The 16,006-nt window shown below is 44.1% G+C and overlaps 1 protein-coding gene and 2 non-coding genes across 3 annotated transcripts in view; 1 reads left to right on the top strand and 2 right to left on the bottom strand.

Annotated features, from left to right (window-relative positions):
* Positions 1 to 16,006, bottom strand: part of LOC128684897 (uncharacterized) — a 465,595-nt gene that overhangs the window by 30,291 nt on the left and 419,298 nt on the right. The window lies entirely within an intron of this gene.
* On the top strand, positions 1,986 to 2,057 carry TRNAG-UCC (transfer RNA glycine (anticodon UCC)). The gene has a single exon. It is a non-coding gene; the product is annotated as a tRNA-Gly (tRNA).
* TRNAD-GUC (transfer RNA aspartic acid (anticodon GUC)) lies at positions 2,490 to 2,561 on the bottom strand. The gene has a single exon. It is a non-coding gene; the product is annotated as a tRNA-Asp (tRNA).

Here is a 16,006-nt window from a genome sequence, read left to right as displayed (position 1 = left end):
TATGTCAATGATATGCCTATAAGTGTCAAGTGCAAACTCCTACTGTATGCAGATGACAGTGCTCTGTTAGTGTCAGGTAAAGACCCACAAGATATTGCTGTTTTAACACTGGAACTGGAGTCCTGCAGCAAATGGTTAGTAGACAACAAACTATCATTACACCTAGGGAAAACTGAAGCCATTCTCTTTGGCACGAAACATAAACTGAGAAGGGTAAATAATTTTAATGTTCAATGTAATGGGGAGCCCATCACTTTGGTTTCATCAGTAAAATATTTGGGAATCCCCTTTGACCCATGCATGTCAGGAGAATTGATAGGGAACAGTGTAGTAAAGAAAGCGAATGCCAGACTGAAGTTCCTGTATAGACAAGCACAGTGTCTACCTACTGAGGCTCGCAGGACCCCATGTCTAGCCCTTATACAATGCCATATGGATTACGCTTGCTCTTCTTGGTACTCTGCCTTGACCAAAAAAACTGAAAGATAGACTGCAAATCACTCAGAACAAAATCGTAAGATTCATCCTGGGGCTGGGACCAAGAGAACATGTAGGCCAGGATGAATTACAGCAGTTGGATATGCTGAATGTTGAAGACAGAGTAAAACAACTGAAGCTAAATCAGGTTTATAAAATTGCTCACAAACAATGTCCAGAATATCTTGCTGTCAATTTTGTCAAGGTTGGGAACCGCAGCAATCATAGTACTAGGGGGAGAGAGCACAACTTTATAGTACCCACAGTCATTGGACAGGCTTCAAACACCTTTTATTGTACAGCAATAAAGGAATGGAACAGACTGCAGGCACGTGTAAGCGAGTCATAGCATGAACCAGTTCAAGAAGAGTGCCAAAAGGTGTCTGATGAATGTAGCTACAGAAAGGGAGGGGAATGATTTTCTATTTTTTAGCTAACATACGTGTAAATTTTACCTTATTCCTAGTAATGACCCTCGTATTGTAAATAGTCTTAATGACCTTGGTGTAGTAGATAGTCTTTTTAGTATGATAATAAGATGTTATCTTCATTGTAGAATAATAAGAAAATATTATAACCTTTATATTATAATAATAAGGTAAAAGGACCCCAATGGAAATAAGTCACTGTCTGACTTTTTTGGGTTATCCTAGGTTCTCTACACATATGCTGCTATGTATGATAATTCTATGTAACTGTATTTGTGTATACCTGAATAAACTTACTTACTTACTTACTTACTTAGGTTCAGAATGATTTTGGCGAAATTATTGCATACACAAATTTTCACTTGTCCTATATGGCAAGATGAGCGTTGCTATTTAAGCCAAGATCGCAAGTTCTGCCTATTCGGCACGACATATATATATATATATATATATATATATATATATATATATATATATATATATGTCGTGCCGAATATGTAAAACTGGTCAATTAGCAAGAACTCATTTAAAATTAAGTCCTTTCTAAAATTTTCTCTTATACGTTTGAAGATATATTTTTTTCATTAATGTTAATGTACAAATTTTTAATTCTGCTCCAAAACAATCTTAGAAAACTTACCTAACCTCATTATAACAAGAACAATTTATTTTAGCCTAACCCAACTAAATATATTTTAGATTTGTTTACAATAATTTAATACTAAACAAACACAGTGAAATATATTTTTTTCATTAGGTTCAGATTGATTTTGGCGAAATTATTGCATAAACAAATTTTCGCTTGTCCTATATGGCAAGATGAGCGTTGCTATTTAAGCCAAGATCTCAAATTCTGCCTATTCGGCACGACATATATATATATATATATATATATATATATATATATATATATATATATATATATATATATATATATATATATATATATATATATATATGTATATATATATATATATATATATATATATATTACTCTAGTGTCGTGTTAATATATTTACCAATAATACAATATTATTCTTCTGATTTAGAAAACATTTGAATCATTACACTGTAAGTCCAGCGATGGTGGTATAGTGGTGAGCATAGCTGCCTTCCAAGCAGTTGACCCGGGTTCGATTCCCGGCCATCGCATTTCCATTTTTTTTTTAGTCCGATGGTACAAGTTTGAGCAATGTTGTTTGTTTTCTTTTTTAATGTTATTGTTTTCATTATATAATAACATGGACCGGGCCGTGGGGGGCGTTGACCCCCGGAACACCCTCCAGGTGTATATATACGATGGGGTTCACTTCTAATATACATGACTTCAAAAATACGCAAAATTCACATGTGATTAATGGTTACATGAATGAGCATCAACATCATGCTTCGTCTCTAGCCTCATTAAATAATTGAAATAACGAAAAGAACAAGAAAGCACAATACCATGACTGGAACAATACACAAATAACCCGCAGATAACGTTTGTAAATGGTTCAAGTCGGACCGAAACGTCGTCGTAAAAGCTCCTGTCTCCCATATACGAGTTATCTGTGTATTGAAAATTAAAAAAAGAACGTCATCCTCCCCGGCGGGGAATCGAACCCCGGTCTCCCGCGTGACAGGCGGGGATACTCACCACTATACTACCGAGGAATGTGCACGATAATGCTTACGTATTTCTTTTATTTGTAAGATTTATTTAAGTTGTTTAGTTCTACAATTTTTTTACATTGGTCTTTCAAATTCAAAGTTTATTCTCTATAAAGATTACAATGTTGAATTTACAGAATTTGGTTGTTGTGTGGTTTACATGTAGTTAAATAATGATTACAGAGTGTACCACTAGAACGCCTAGCATGGCTAGGCATTTCGGGCAGACTTAGTTTAATTCTTTATTTTAAAATATTACAAATTATGAGGTAAGTTGGTATTATGGCTAAGTGACTAAATACTAGTTTGTGAGTTTAGCAATGTGAATGCTTTTGTTTTGGCACAGTACATAGTTTCAGTATTGGAGTATCATAGGATTCATTATTTTAAGATTGAGATTAATATTTCTGTTTATAGTCAAATGGGTGAGTGAGTGTAAGTGTGAACCACCAGGTGGTATTCGTGTAGTTAGTTGACGGGGTGTATCAGGGAGATAAGATGTTTTCTAATGGTAGTTTTGAAGGTGATGAATGTGTCTGCAGTTCTAGAGTTCGAGGTAGGGTGTTCCAGATTTTAGGGCCTTTGACATACATTGAATTTTTGTAAAGGTTTAGTCGGACATGGGGAATGTCGTAGAGATGTTTGTGTCTGGTGTTATGCCTGTGGGTTCTGTCACAACTATCAAGAAAGCGTTTTAGGTCAAGGTTGATATTGGAGTTTAAGGTCCTGTAGATGTAGATTGCACAGTAGTAAGTGTGGATGTACTGAACAGGGAGTAAGTTTAGATCTATGAAGAGTGGGGGGGTGTGTTGCCAGGGATGGGATTTAGTGATTATTCTTACTGCAGCTTTTTGTTGGGTTATTATTGGCTTTAGGTGTGTTGCTGCAGTTGATCCCCAAGCACAAATAGCTTAGGTGAGGTATGGATATATAAGTGAATGGTATAGTGTGATAAGGGCAGTTTGCGGCACGTAGTATCGTATCTTGGAGAGGATCCCAACCGTTTTGGATACTTTTTGGTTATGTGTTGGATATGGGTGCTGAAATTCAGGTTGTTGTCAAGGTATAGCTCTAGGAATTTGCCCTCATTATGTCTGGTAATTAGAGTGGTGTCGATCTTCATGTTAATTTGTGCATCTCCTGCTCTGCTACCAAACATAATATAGTAGGTTTTGTCAGTGTTAAGCGTAAGTTTATTGGCTGTCATCCAAGTCGATATTTTGATCAGCTCCTCGTTAACAATGGTGTTGAGGGTGGCAAGATTAGGGTGAGAGATGACATAAGTCGTGTCGTCAGCAAAGAGAATGGGTTTCAGGTGTTGGGATACGTTTGGAAGATCATTGATGTATATGAGGAAGAGCAGGGGACCAAGGACACTTCCCTGCGGAACTCCAGTATCAAGTGGCCGTGTTGCTGATGCTGTGTCTTTAATAGTGACATACTGATACCTATTAGTAAGGTAAGATTTGAAATAAGCAAGCGCATGGCCTCTTATACCATAATGGTCAAGTTTGTGGAGTAGGATGTCGTGGTCTACTGTGTCAAAAGCTTTTCTTAGGTCAATAAAAATTCCTAGTGGATATTCCTTATTTTCCAATGCTGTGTAAAGCAGATCTAGCATTTTTATGATTGCATCATTAGTGCTTTTATTTTTCCTGAATCCAAATTGGCAGGGGTTGAGTATGTTTTGTGTTGTTATAAATGAATATAGTCTCCTGTGCACGAGTTTCTCAAAGATTTTGGATAGCAATGGTAAGTTTGATATTGGCCTATAGTTGTTTAAGTCTGTAGGGTCACCACCTTTATGTATTGGTGTAACCCTTGCCATCTTGAGTAGTTTCGGGAAGGTGCTAGTTTCTAGTGACTTGTTAAAAAGTAATGAAATAGCATGCGAAAGGATATGGGCCGCTCGCTTGTACAGTAATGGTGGGACATTAGACAGATTCCCTGAGTTGTTTTTAAGTGACTTTATAATCTCGGTGACTTCCGAGGGCTCAGTTGGTGCAAGATAGAAGGAATTTGGGAAATTCCCATCTAGGTAGTCCCCAGCATGGGCATTGGTATGTGGGATTTTATTGGCGAGATTAGATCCTATGGTTGAGAAGAAGTCCTTTATCTTGTTAGCTGTGTCAGTGGGATGTAGTGGTGTTTCATTAGGTTTAGTTAGGACAATATTCTTGTTTTTTTCAGTTTGTGGGTCCCTAGAATCTGAGAGAGTGTTTTCCAGGTCTTTTTTATATCTCCTCTAGTGTCTGTGAATCTACTGGAGTAGTATAGCTGTTTGGCCTTCTTTATTACTTTGGTGAGAACTGATGAATAGTGTTTAAGAATATCTTTGTGTATTAAGCCCTGTCTATATTGCTTTTCATATTGGTGTTTCTTGTCAATGGATTTCAGAATGGTACTGGTTAGCCATGGGCAACCAAGCCGTTTGTTTGTGATCTGTTTCGTTTTTATAGGACAATGTTTGTTGTATAGTCTAAGTAATTTGTTAAGAAAAATGTCTGTCCAGTCATCAATACCATTGGCCTTGGAGAATTCTGTAGGCCAGTCAACAATCTCTAGATCAGCTGTGAACTTCCTTATTGAGGCCTCGTCATGGAGTCTAAATGAGACTTTGTTGAATTCAAGTGGTGGTTTACTAATGTTTGTCAGGAGGAAGGTAGGGTAGTGGTCTGTAGTGCTATCTGTGATTATCCCTGATTTTAGGGGGGCTAGTATATTGGTCCATATGTGGTCTATTATGGTTGCACTTGTCTCAGTGAGCCTGGTTGGTTTAGTTATTGTTGGTATGAGAAGTGTGTTGTTCATATTGTTGATGAAATCAGTTACAGGCTGATCATCTAGTAAGCCAAGGTTGATGTTGAAGTCTCCAGCTAAGAGGTGGTGGTGCTTATTCATTTGTCTGTTTGTTATTAGTGACTTTAATTTCTCACTGAAATTTGGGATGTTTGTGTGAGGTATCCGGTAAATGGCACCGATTGTTATAGGTGTCTTAAGGTTTTTTACAGTAAAATTAGCAAAAATGTATTCCCCATATTCATCACTAAAGCAAGTGGTGCTAATACAAGATAATTGGTTAGAGTAATAGATTGCAATACCACCCCCAACTTGGTTTGGTCTGCAGTTGTGAATTGCTGTGTATCCTGGTAGAGGGTAGATATCTATTATGTCCTGCTTAAGCCAGGTCTCAGTAAGAATAATGCAGGAGAAGGGTGTCTTTAGTGATTCAAGGAGTGCCAGGAGGTCATCATAGTATTTGCTTAAGGACCTGATGTTGTAGTTAAGTACTGATAGACTTTTAGCATTGTTTAGGATAGTGCTGGCTTGTGTTGCTGTGTAATAAAGGCAGTTACTTTCCAATAGGTTTTGATTGGGTGTCAGATTATGGAGGTTTAGATCTTGATTATATAAGTAAGCTTGTTTAAGTACACATAAATACAATTATACAGATTATCATACATAGCAACATATGTATAGAGACCCCGGGATAACCCAAAAAAGTCAGTGATTTATTTCCATTGGAGTCCTTTTAATACCTTATTATTACACTATAAAAGAAGATAATATCTTATTAATATACGATAAATGAATAAGGTAAAAATGAGTTATTTCTATTTACATGTGTGTTAGCTAAGAAAATAAAAAATAATAATTATCTTTCCTTTCTGTCGCTATATTTATTAGGCACCTTTCCCCTCAAAGAAGGTTCCTTGATTAAGTAAGTTTATTAAGGTATACACAAATATGAGGTTCACGAGGTTCTGACCTAAGGGGTGGTAAGAGTGGGAAGGAAGAAGGATGGGGAGGGATGGAAAATTGGAAGGGGTTGGGTGGGAGGAGAGGATTAGATTTTGCCACCGAAGTGGCTAGTTTATTGTGCACCCCATATCCATCCTGTGGACGGTAGCGCGAGAGCATATGGATACACAAAAGGCCTAGGAACTAGGCCCCAAAGGGTTAACAGGAATACATATGGATTTATATCTACATATCTATAGTTCACTTATCTGTTACAAGCAAATTTAGGAAATTTTCTTAGTATATCTGGTATCTTATTTTCATTAATAAGATATCTTGACATGTCACATAGGTTATTATACTGTCTGTCTCTGTATTCCTCAATGAGTGGACAATTAAGCACATAGTGTTCAAGAGAGTGACCATATGCCTGATCACATAATTTACATTTAGTTTGATCATCATCTGTGTGTCTCCCAAACTGCCAGAAGTACTTGTAACCAAGCCTAAGCCTGGCCACTACAACATCAGTCAGTCTGTTCACATTGCAAGTTGCTCCATAAACATACTTATCTACGTTCATGTTATCATAGTGGGTTATAGATCTACTCAGGCTTCTAACTGCATTCCTATAACAATCATTTTCATTATTTACTTCTCTCCTAATATTATTCCTAATGCTAGACACAGTTATACCAAAGTTATATTCTACATTCTCCTTCTGGGTACTCTTCTTGGCTAACATATCAACTTTATCATGAAGGAGTAATCCAATGTGTGATGGGATCAATAGCAATTGTACATTAATTCCTTTGTCCCTAATTTTTGAGTATCTATACCTGGCTTCTCCAATGAGCATGTTGTTGGAGTCATTATATGAGTCAAGAGCCTTCAATGATGACATAGAATCAGTAATGATGACAGAGTCAAGCTCAGTGTCATAGGTTAGCTTTAGCGCCATTAGGATTGCAAACAATTCAGTTTGCAGTGTAGACGCCCAGTTGTTAATTCTTATGCCTAACTCAACAAATTTATTATCGTTCTTAACTAGGGAGGTGGCAACAAGAGCAGATGCAGCCCTGCCAGAAGACTCCTGTTTAGATCCATCAGTGTATATAACTTGTGATAACTTATTACTACCAGCTAGGTGAGAAATTTCTTCTTGAGCAGTTGCTCTAACAAGAGATTTAAGGAAGGGATTACTAGCAATGAGCTTCTTGGGAGGGACTTGTAGGTATGTGATATTAAATGAACACATCTTCCATGGAGGGGTGAAATGCTCTTGTTGCCTACAGTGATACAGTTCATGCAGGTTATAAAACTTAATGCAATTGCACGTTTTCACAATCCATTTAGATCTGTGTGTATTTACCTCTAGACACTTGGTAAGATTCACTGTGACAGTGTCTGGTTCGTTTCTCAACATTCTAATACCGAGTACAGTGTTAATTTCAACAATCCTATCACTGATACTAGAAATACCAAGCTCCTTCCTCATGTTAAGAACTTTTGTAGATCTGGGACAGCCAAGAATAATCCTGAGAGCTTCATTTTGCATTAACTCCAAGGGTCGGAGAGAACTTTCTCTAGCTAATATCAACATGGGAGCAGCATAATCAATTAAGGACCTAACATAGGCTATGTACATCATTCTCACGATTCTCACATTAGCACCATAGTTGGGATTGTAGCCAGCAACAGCTTTGAGAGCATTTAGCCTAGCTTTACATTTCTTGTTTAGTTGTGGTATAGTGGATTTGTTAAAGGGTACATCTACACCAAGATATCTGTAAGTTTTAACGTAGCTAATGATTTCACCCTGCAAATAGATGGGTGGGGGATGTCGTTTGCTTGTTAATATCTTTGTTTTAGAGGAAGATATTATGAGGCCTAGTCGATTACAAATTGCTTGAACTTCATTAAGAATGATATTCATCTTCTTATGCCCTGTTGTATGGATCATGATATCATCAGCATAGCTTATAGCTATATGTTTAGGTGAGGCAGGTAGAGCATTTAGGAGAGCATTAATCAGAATATTAAATAGCATGGGACTAAGAACTCCTCCCTGCGGTGTACCTAAAGACATTTCTTTAGAATCACTTCTGAAGCCTTGGTAAAGGACAGAGGATACTCTATTTGACAGGTATCCTATTATCCAGCAGAGTAAGCTACCACCAATATTCATTTTGGCTAGTTCATGTAGTATAACGGTTCTGTTCGCAATATCAAATGCAGATTTTAGATCAAGAAAAGTGGTAAAACTAGTAGAGGTGTGTGCAGTGAGAAAGGTGGAAATACAGTTCTGCACACTTTTACCTTTCATGAACCCATAGAGGAAGGGGGAAAGTTGATGTCTGATTCTGTAGTACAGTCTGTTAAGCATCATTCTTTCAAAAGTTTTACAAAGACAACTAGTTAAGGAGATCGGCCTAAATGTATCAGGCTGTTGGGGCTTAGGGATAGGCACAATGAGACTATTGGTCCAGGAAGTAGGAAGAACGCCCTCAATGTAACTGAGATTTTACAGTGCCAACAGAGGGTTATCAGGCACGTGCCTTAGAGTTCTGAGAATATCATAGGTTATACCATCCTCTCCAGGAGCAGTTGATCGACCTTTGGTTAATGCATTATCTAATTCATACTCGGTAAAGAGGCAATCACTCTCATCAATATTTTGGCTCATAAAATTAATCAGTTTCAACATTTCTTCAGAAGTACTCTCTAAATTTTTTCTAATATGAGATGGAAGGTTTTCATGCCTGGATGTTTTGGACCAGTCATTTATGAGGTCATTTGCTTTTTCAAGAGGAAACTGATGAGCAACATTGCCAGTCTTTTTCCTGGTTATTTTATTTATACCTTTCCAAGCCAAACTCAAAGGGGTGGACCTATTTAATCCACTAACAAACTGTTCCCATTCCTGTTGCCTAAGTTCTTCCTTTCTATTCCTTGCATTTGTTAATGCAGCTTGGAACGTTCTGAGCAGGTCTGGGGTTCTACCTTCACGGTATGCTTTACCAATCCTCCTAGCTGCATGTGTTAGATTGCGCAGCTGTGGATCATTATAGTATTTACGTTGGTTTTTATTGTTATTTATAGTGGAGGGTCTTTGTTTCCTATTCCTGCCCACTTGATCTGTGAGAACACTCTCAATAGTGGTAATTAAATCATCATTAAATTTTTGTGTGCCAATGGGCTCGTAATTCTCATACCATTGATCCAAGTGGTTAATAAAGTTGTCTCTGTGTTCTGGTTTGAGAATAAGTTTCCTCCTTCTGTATTTAGCTCCTTGATTGCTGTAGATGTGATCAAGATTGACAGTTGTTAGTCTTGGGAAGTGATCAGATAGAAGATCATCAACTATGACAGAGTCATGCATCGTATATGATGTATTAAATCCAAGACACAGATCTAGTATGCCACCATATATGTGAGTAGGCTCAGTAGTGCCCACAATTCGAACATTATCATGCTCATTTAGCAATCTCACTAGTTTAGTTCCATTGGTGTTTGTTATAGACCCACCAATATTCTTATGTCTGGCATTAAAATCTCCAAGAATGATGGTAGGTTCACTATTGATGCGATCTGGTAAAGCATCAGGTCGAAGCTGGTTCGCTGGGGCATAGAGATTAAAAATGTTTATGGAAAAATCGCCTGCATATACTTTGACACCATGATACTGCATGTTAACTCGACTCTGCAAGGAAAGGAGTGAATGTGGCAAGTTCTTTCTGACATACATCACACAACAGTTGGTTGACCTTAGGTTATAAGCTGCATATCCAGGCAAGATTGGTGGAGGTGCTCCATCTTTCAATCTACATTCCTGCAAACAGATGACATCAATATTCTTGGTTGCACTAATATGATGTAAGTCAGGCAACCGCTTCCTGATGGAAGCAATGTTCCATGAAAAGATTTGTAATGTATCCATTGTAGTGAGTTATTACAATCTCTTGCTCATAAGATGGTAAAACTACGGGCTGGAGTTTTGAGACTCTATGACCGCGGGTTCAATCCCGGCCGGGGGTATGGTTTATGGTAAAACTATTATGCTTTGACTACAGTGTGCAGGCACTTAAGAGCAAATAGCATAGTTTGTACGTCTTTATCTTCAGGACCTTTATTTTTAAGCATTTTTCGGCATATTGGCAGCCAGTTCCAAGGCAAGTCTTGAAGGCAAGAGTCATGGGCTTCTTTCTTACAAATTGCTGGAAGCTGGAGGTGGGGTTGCAGAGGTGAGTGGCCCGTCCACTCTGGGGCGTGTTGTGCAGAGGTACTGTGAGTTATGACGTTGTAAGTTGTGCTGGAGTCGGCAGTGCAGGGCTGGGCTTCAGATTTCAGGCAGGAGATGGCTGGCAGGGTTGAGGTGGTTAGAAAACAGGGTCGTTTTGGAGCCACATCCCAGCTTTAGCTAAGTAGCAAAGTGCTGGGGAACTTCAGCTTGTCGGTAGGTGGTGATTGGGCAGTTGGTTACTCGTTTGCGCCGTCTCAGACCGAGTTGAATCTTGTTCTTGAGAGGTGTCGTACGTTTATTGTGGTGTTGGCGTCGTATGCATAGTTTGTGAGGTGGTGGATTATGGCTTCTAGGGTAGTTGGTGGATTTTCGTGGCAGGTGAACTTTACAGTGTTGTCCTGAAGTCGTTGGATGAGCTCTTGACGCGACATTGCTTTATCATATTGTTTCGTGGTGTAGAACGTGACTCCTTTGTAGGTATGGACTGGTGGGGTAGGAGCTTGGCTGGCAGTGGTGGTGGCGGGAGAGGCTTGAGGTGGGGTAGGAGCTTGGCTGGCAGTGGTGGTGGCAGGAGAGGCTGGAGGTGGGGTAGGAGCTTGGCTGGCAGTGGTGGTGGCAGGAGAGGCTGGAGGTGGGGTAGGAGCTTGGCTGGCAGTGGTGGTGGCAGGAGAGGCTGGAGGTGGGGTAGGAGCTTGGCTGGCAGTGGTGGTGGCAGGAGAGGCTGGAGATGGGGTAGGAGCTTGGCTGGCAGTGGTGGTGGCAGGAGAGGCTGGAGGTGGGGTAGGAGCTTGGCTGGCAGTGGTGGTGGCAGGAGAGGCTGGAGGTGGGGTAGGAGCTTGGCTGGCAGTGGTGGTGGCAGGAGAGGCTGGAGGTGGGGTAGGAGCTTGGCTGGCAGTGGTGGTGGTGGGAGAGGCTGTAGGTGGGGTAGGAGCTTGGCTGGCAGTGGTGGTGGTGGGAGAGGCTGGAGGTGGGGTAGGAGCTTGGCTGGCAGTGGTGGTGGTGGGAGAGGCTGGAGGTGGGGTAGGAGCTTGGCTGGCAGTGGTGGTGGTGGGAGAGGCTGGAGGTGGGGTAGGAGCTTGGCTGGCAGTGGTGGTGGTGGGAGACGCTGGAGGTGGGGTAGGAGCTTGGCTGGCAGTGGTGGTGGCGGGAGAGGCTGGAGGTGGGGTAGGAGCTTGGCTGGCAGTGGTGGCGGCAGGAGAGGCTGGAGGTAGGGTAGGAGCTTGGCTGGCAGTGGTGGCGGCAGGAGAGGCTGGAGGTGGGGTAGGAGCTTGGCTGGCAGTGGTGGCGGCAGGAGAGGCTGGAGGTGGGGTAGGAGCTTGGCTGGCAGTGGTGGCGGCGGGAGAGGCTGGAGGTGGGCTCTCACTGATGGGATTTGGCTGCAGCTCACTGGTCTCTGATTAGTCGGTCTCCTGGGTGGTCGGCGGTGGTGGAGGAGCAGGGGTGATGCCGATAATAGTTGTGGTGGCCTTTATGATGTCGCTTGAAGGTAGAGATGTAGGGAATATAAAGGTGTGCATATTATTGAGTTGGAGGAGTTCGTTGATGGTGGTGTTGAATGATCCTGGTACAGCAACATCGTGCACATGGGCATACATGATGCAGTATAGGATTTTGGTGGAGTCACCCACGGGTAGTGGAGGAGCTGCAGTCGTGGTGGAGGAAGCAGCTTGGGTGGCCTGGAGAATTTTGGTGGTGTCTGACTGGATCTTGGTAATGACAGCATATGATGCAGTTACATAAATTATCATACGTAGCAGCATATGTGTAAAGAACCTGGGATAACCCAAAAAAAGTCAGATTGACTTATTTCCATTGGGGTCCTTTTAAGTACTGGTGAGGGGCTCTTGATCTAGGGAATTGGATCTGTGCCCTAGTTCCCTGAATTAAACCTGAATACCTTCCACATCCCCCACAGGCGCTACATACTCCTACGGATTTAGCGCTTCTCCCTTGATTATAATATTATCTAGGTACCTTTTGGTTCTCTTCTTGAACTGGTTCATGCTATGACTAGCTTTGACATGTGCAAGCAGTCTGTTCCATTCCTTTATTGCTGTACAATGAAGATTTTCTTGCTGTCAGAATAGTTGATTTTCGGTAAACAACAGATACAAAATGTATTTTCTTATCTGCTTAATTATCTAGCGTTTAAGCATCCATGTGGGTCTATCTCTTAGTCTTGATTAATACAATTATTTATTGCAAGCAGACTAGGCTGTCCTGCTACAGATTTCTTTCCTCAAACAAATGAGAGTGGAAATGCTCTTGTTCCATTTAATCATGTGGGTGTCCTTCAGCCAGCCCCGGCAGCAGCACCACTGCTAAACCTTGCCTCAACCCTGCCACTTCCCCGGCAGCAGCACCACTACTAAACCTTGCCTCAACCCTGCCACTTCCCCGGCAGCAGCACCACCACTAAACCTTGCCTCAACCCTGCCACTTCCCCAGCAGCAGCACCACCACTAAACCTTGCCTCAACCCTGCCACTTCCCCGGCAGCAGCACCACCACTAAACCTTGCCTCAACCCTGCCACTTCCCCGGCAGCAGCACCACCACTAAACCTTGCCTCAACCCTGCCACTTCCCCAGCAGCAGCACCACTACTAAACCTTGCCTCAACCCTGCCACTTCCCCAGCAGCAGCACCACCACTAAACCTTGCCTCAACCCTGCCACTTCCCCGGCAGCAGCACCACCACTAAACCTTGCCTCAACCCTGCCACTTCCCCGGCAGCAGCACCACTACTAAACCTTGCCTCAACCCTGCCACTTCCCCGGCAGCAGCACCACTAATAAACCTTGCCTCAACCCTGCCACTTCCCCAGCAGCAGCACCACTACTAAACCTTGCCTCAACCCTGCCACTTCCCCGGCAGCAGCACCACTACTAAACCTTGCCTCAACCCTGCCACTCCCCCGGCAGCAGCACCACTACTAAACCATGCCTCAACCCTGCCACTTCCCCGGCAGCAGCACCACTACTAAACCTTGCCTCAACCCTGCCACTTCCCCGACAGCACCACTAATAAACCTTGCCTCAACCCTGCCACTTCCCCGGCAGCAGCACCACTACTAAACCTTGCCTCAACCCTGCCACTTCCCCGGCAGCAGCACCACCACTAAACCTTGCCTCAACCCTGCCACTTCCCCAGCAGCAGCACTACTACTAAACCTTGCCTCAACCCTGCCACATCCCCGGCAGCAGCACCACAACTAAACCTTGCCTCAACCGTGCCACTTCCCCGGCAGCAGCACCACTAATAAACTTTGCCTCAACCATACCACTTCCCCCGCAGCAGCACCACTACTAAACCTTGCCTCAACCCTGCCACTTCCCAGGCAGCAGCACCACTATTAAACCTTGCCTCAACCCTGCCACTTCCCTGGCAGCAGCACCACTACTAAACCTTGCCTCAACCCTCCCACTTCCCCGGCAGCAGCACCACTACTAAACCTTCCCTCAACCCTGCCACTTCCCCGGCAGCAGCCCCACTATTAAACCTTGCCTCAACCCTGCCACTTCGCCGGCAGCAGCACCACTAATACACCTTGCCTCAACCCTGCCACTTCCCCGGCAGCAGCACCACCACTAAACCTTGCCTCAACCCTGCCACTTCCCCGGCAGCAGCACCACTACTAAACCTTGCCTCAACCCTGCCACTTCCCCGGCAGCAGCACCACTACTAAACCTTGCCTCAACCCTGCCACTTCCCCAGCAGCAGCACAACTACTAAACCTTGCCTCAACCCTGCCACTTCCCCGGCAGCAGCACCACTGCTAAACCTTGCTTCAACCCTGCCACTTCCCCAGCAGCAGCACCACTACTAAACCTTGCCTCAACCCTGCCACTTCCCCGGCAGCAGCACCACTAATAAACTTTGCCTCAACCATACCACTTACCCCACAGCAGCACCACTACTAAACCTTGCCTCAACCCTGCCACTTCCCAGGCAGCAGCACCACTACTAAACCTTGCCTCAACCCTGCCACTTCCCTGGCAGCAGCACCACTACTAAACCTTGCCTCAACCTTCCCACTTCCCCGGCAGCAGCACCACTACTAAACCTTCCCTCAACCCTGCCACTTCCCCGGCAGCAGCACCACTAATAAACCTTGCCTCAACCCTGCCACTTCCCCGGCAGCAGCACCATTAATAAACCTTGCCTCAACCCTGCCACTTCGCCAGCAGCAGCACCACTAATAAACCTTGCCTCAACCCTGCCACTTCCCTGGCAGCAGCACCACCACTAAACCTTGCCTCAACCCTGCCACTTCCCCAGCAGCAGCACCACTACTAAACCTTGCCTCAACCCTGCCACTTCCCCGGCAGCAGCACCACTACTAAACCTTGCCTCAACCCTGCCACTTCCCCAGCAGCAGCACAACTACTTAACCTTGCCTCAACCCTGCCACTTCCCCGGCAGCAGCACCACTGCTAAACCTTGCCTCAACCCTGCCACTTCCCCAGCAGCAGCACCACTACTAAACCTTGCCTCAACCCAGCCACTTCCCCGGCAGCAGCACCACTACTAAACCTTGCCTCAACAATGCCACTTCCCCGGCAGCAGCACTACTACTAAACCTTGCCTCAACCCTGCCACTTCCCCGGCAGCAGCACCACTAATAAACTTTGCCTCAACCATGCCACTTAACCGGCAGCAGCACCACTACTAAACCTTGCCTCAACCCTGCCACTTCCCCGGCAGCAGCACCACTACTAAACCTTGCCTCAACCCTGCCACTTCCCCAGCAGCAGCACCACTACTAAACCTTGCCTCAACCCTGCCACCTTCCCGGCAGCAGCACCACTACTAAACCTTCCCTCAACCCTGCCACTTCCCCAGCAGCAGCACCACTAATAAACCTTGCCTCAACCCTGCCACTTCCCCAGCAGCAGCACCACCACTAAACCTTGCCTCAACCCTGCCACTTCCCAGGCAGCAGCACCACTACTAAACCTTGCCTCAACCCTGCCACTTACCCGGCAGCAGCACCACTACTAAACCTTGCCTCAACCCTGCCACTTCCCCGGCAGCAGCACCACTACTAAACCTTGCCTCAACCCTGCCATTTCCCCGGCAGCAGCACCACTACTAAACCTTGCCTCAACCCTGCCACTTCCCCGGCAGCAGCACCACTACTAAACCTTGCCTCAACCCTGCCACTTCCCCGGCAGCAGCACCACTGCTAAACCTTGCCTCAACCCTGCCACTTCCCTGGAAGTATCACCACTACTAAACCTTGCCTCAACCCTGCCACCTCCCCGGCAGCAGCACCACTGCTAAACCTTGCCTCAACCCTGCCACTTCCCCAGCAGCAGCACCACTACTAAACCTTGCCTCAACCCTGCCACTTCCCCGGCAGCAGCACCACTAATAAACCTTGCCTCAACCCTGCCACTTCCCCGGCAGCAGCACCACTACTAAACCTTGCCTCAACCCTGCCACTTCCCCAGCAGCAGCACCA

The sequence above is a fragment of the Cherax quadricarinatus genome, chromosome 5 (assembly GCF_038502225.1).
Source record: "Cherax quadricarinatus isolate ZL_2023a chromosome 5, ASM3850222v1, whole genome shotgun sequence".
NCBI classification, from domain to species: domain Eukaryota; kingdom Metazoa; phylum Arthropoda; class Malacostraca; order Decapoda; family Parastacidae; genus Cherax; species Cherax quadricarinatus.
This window is presented reverse-complemented; position numbering and strand designations above follow the sequence as displayed.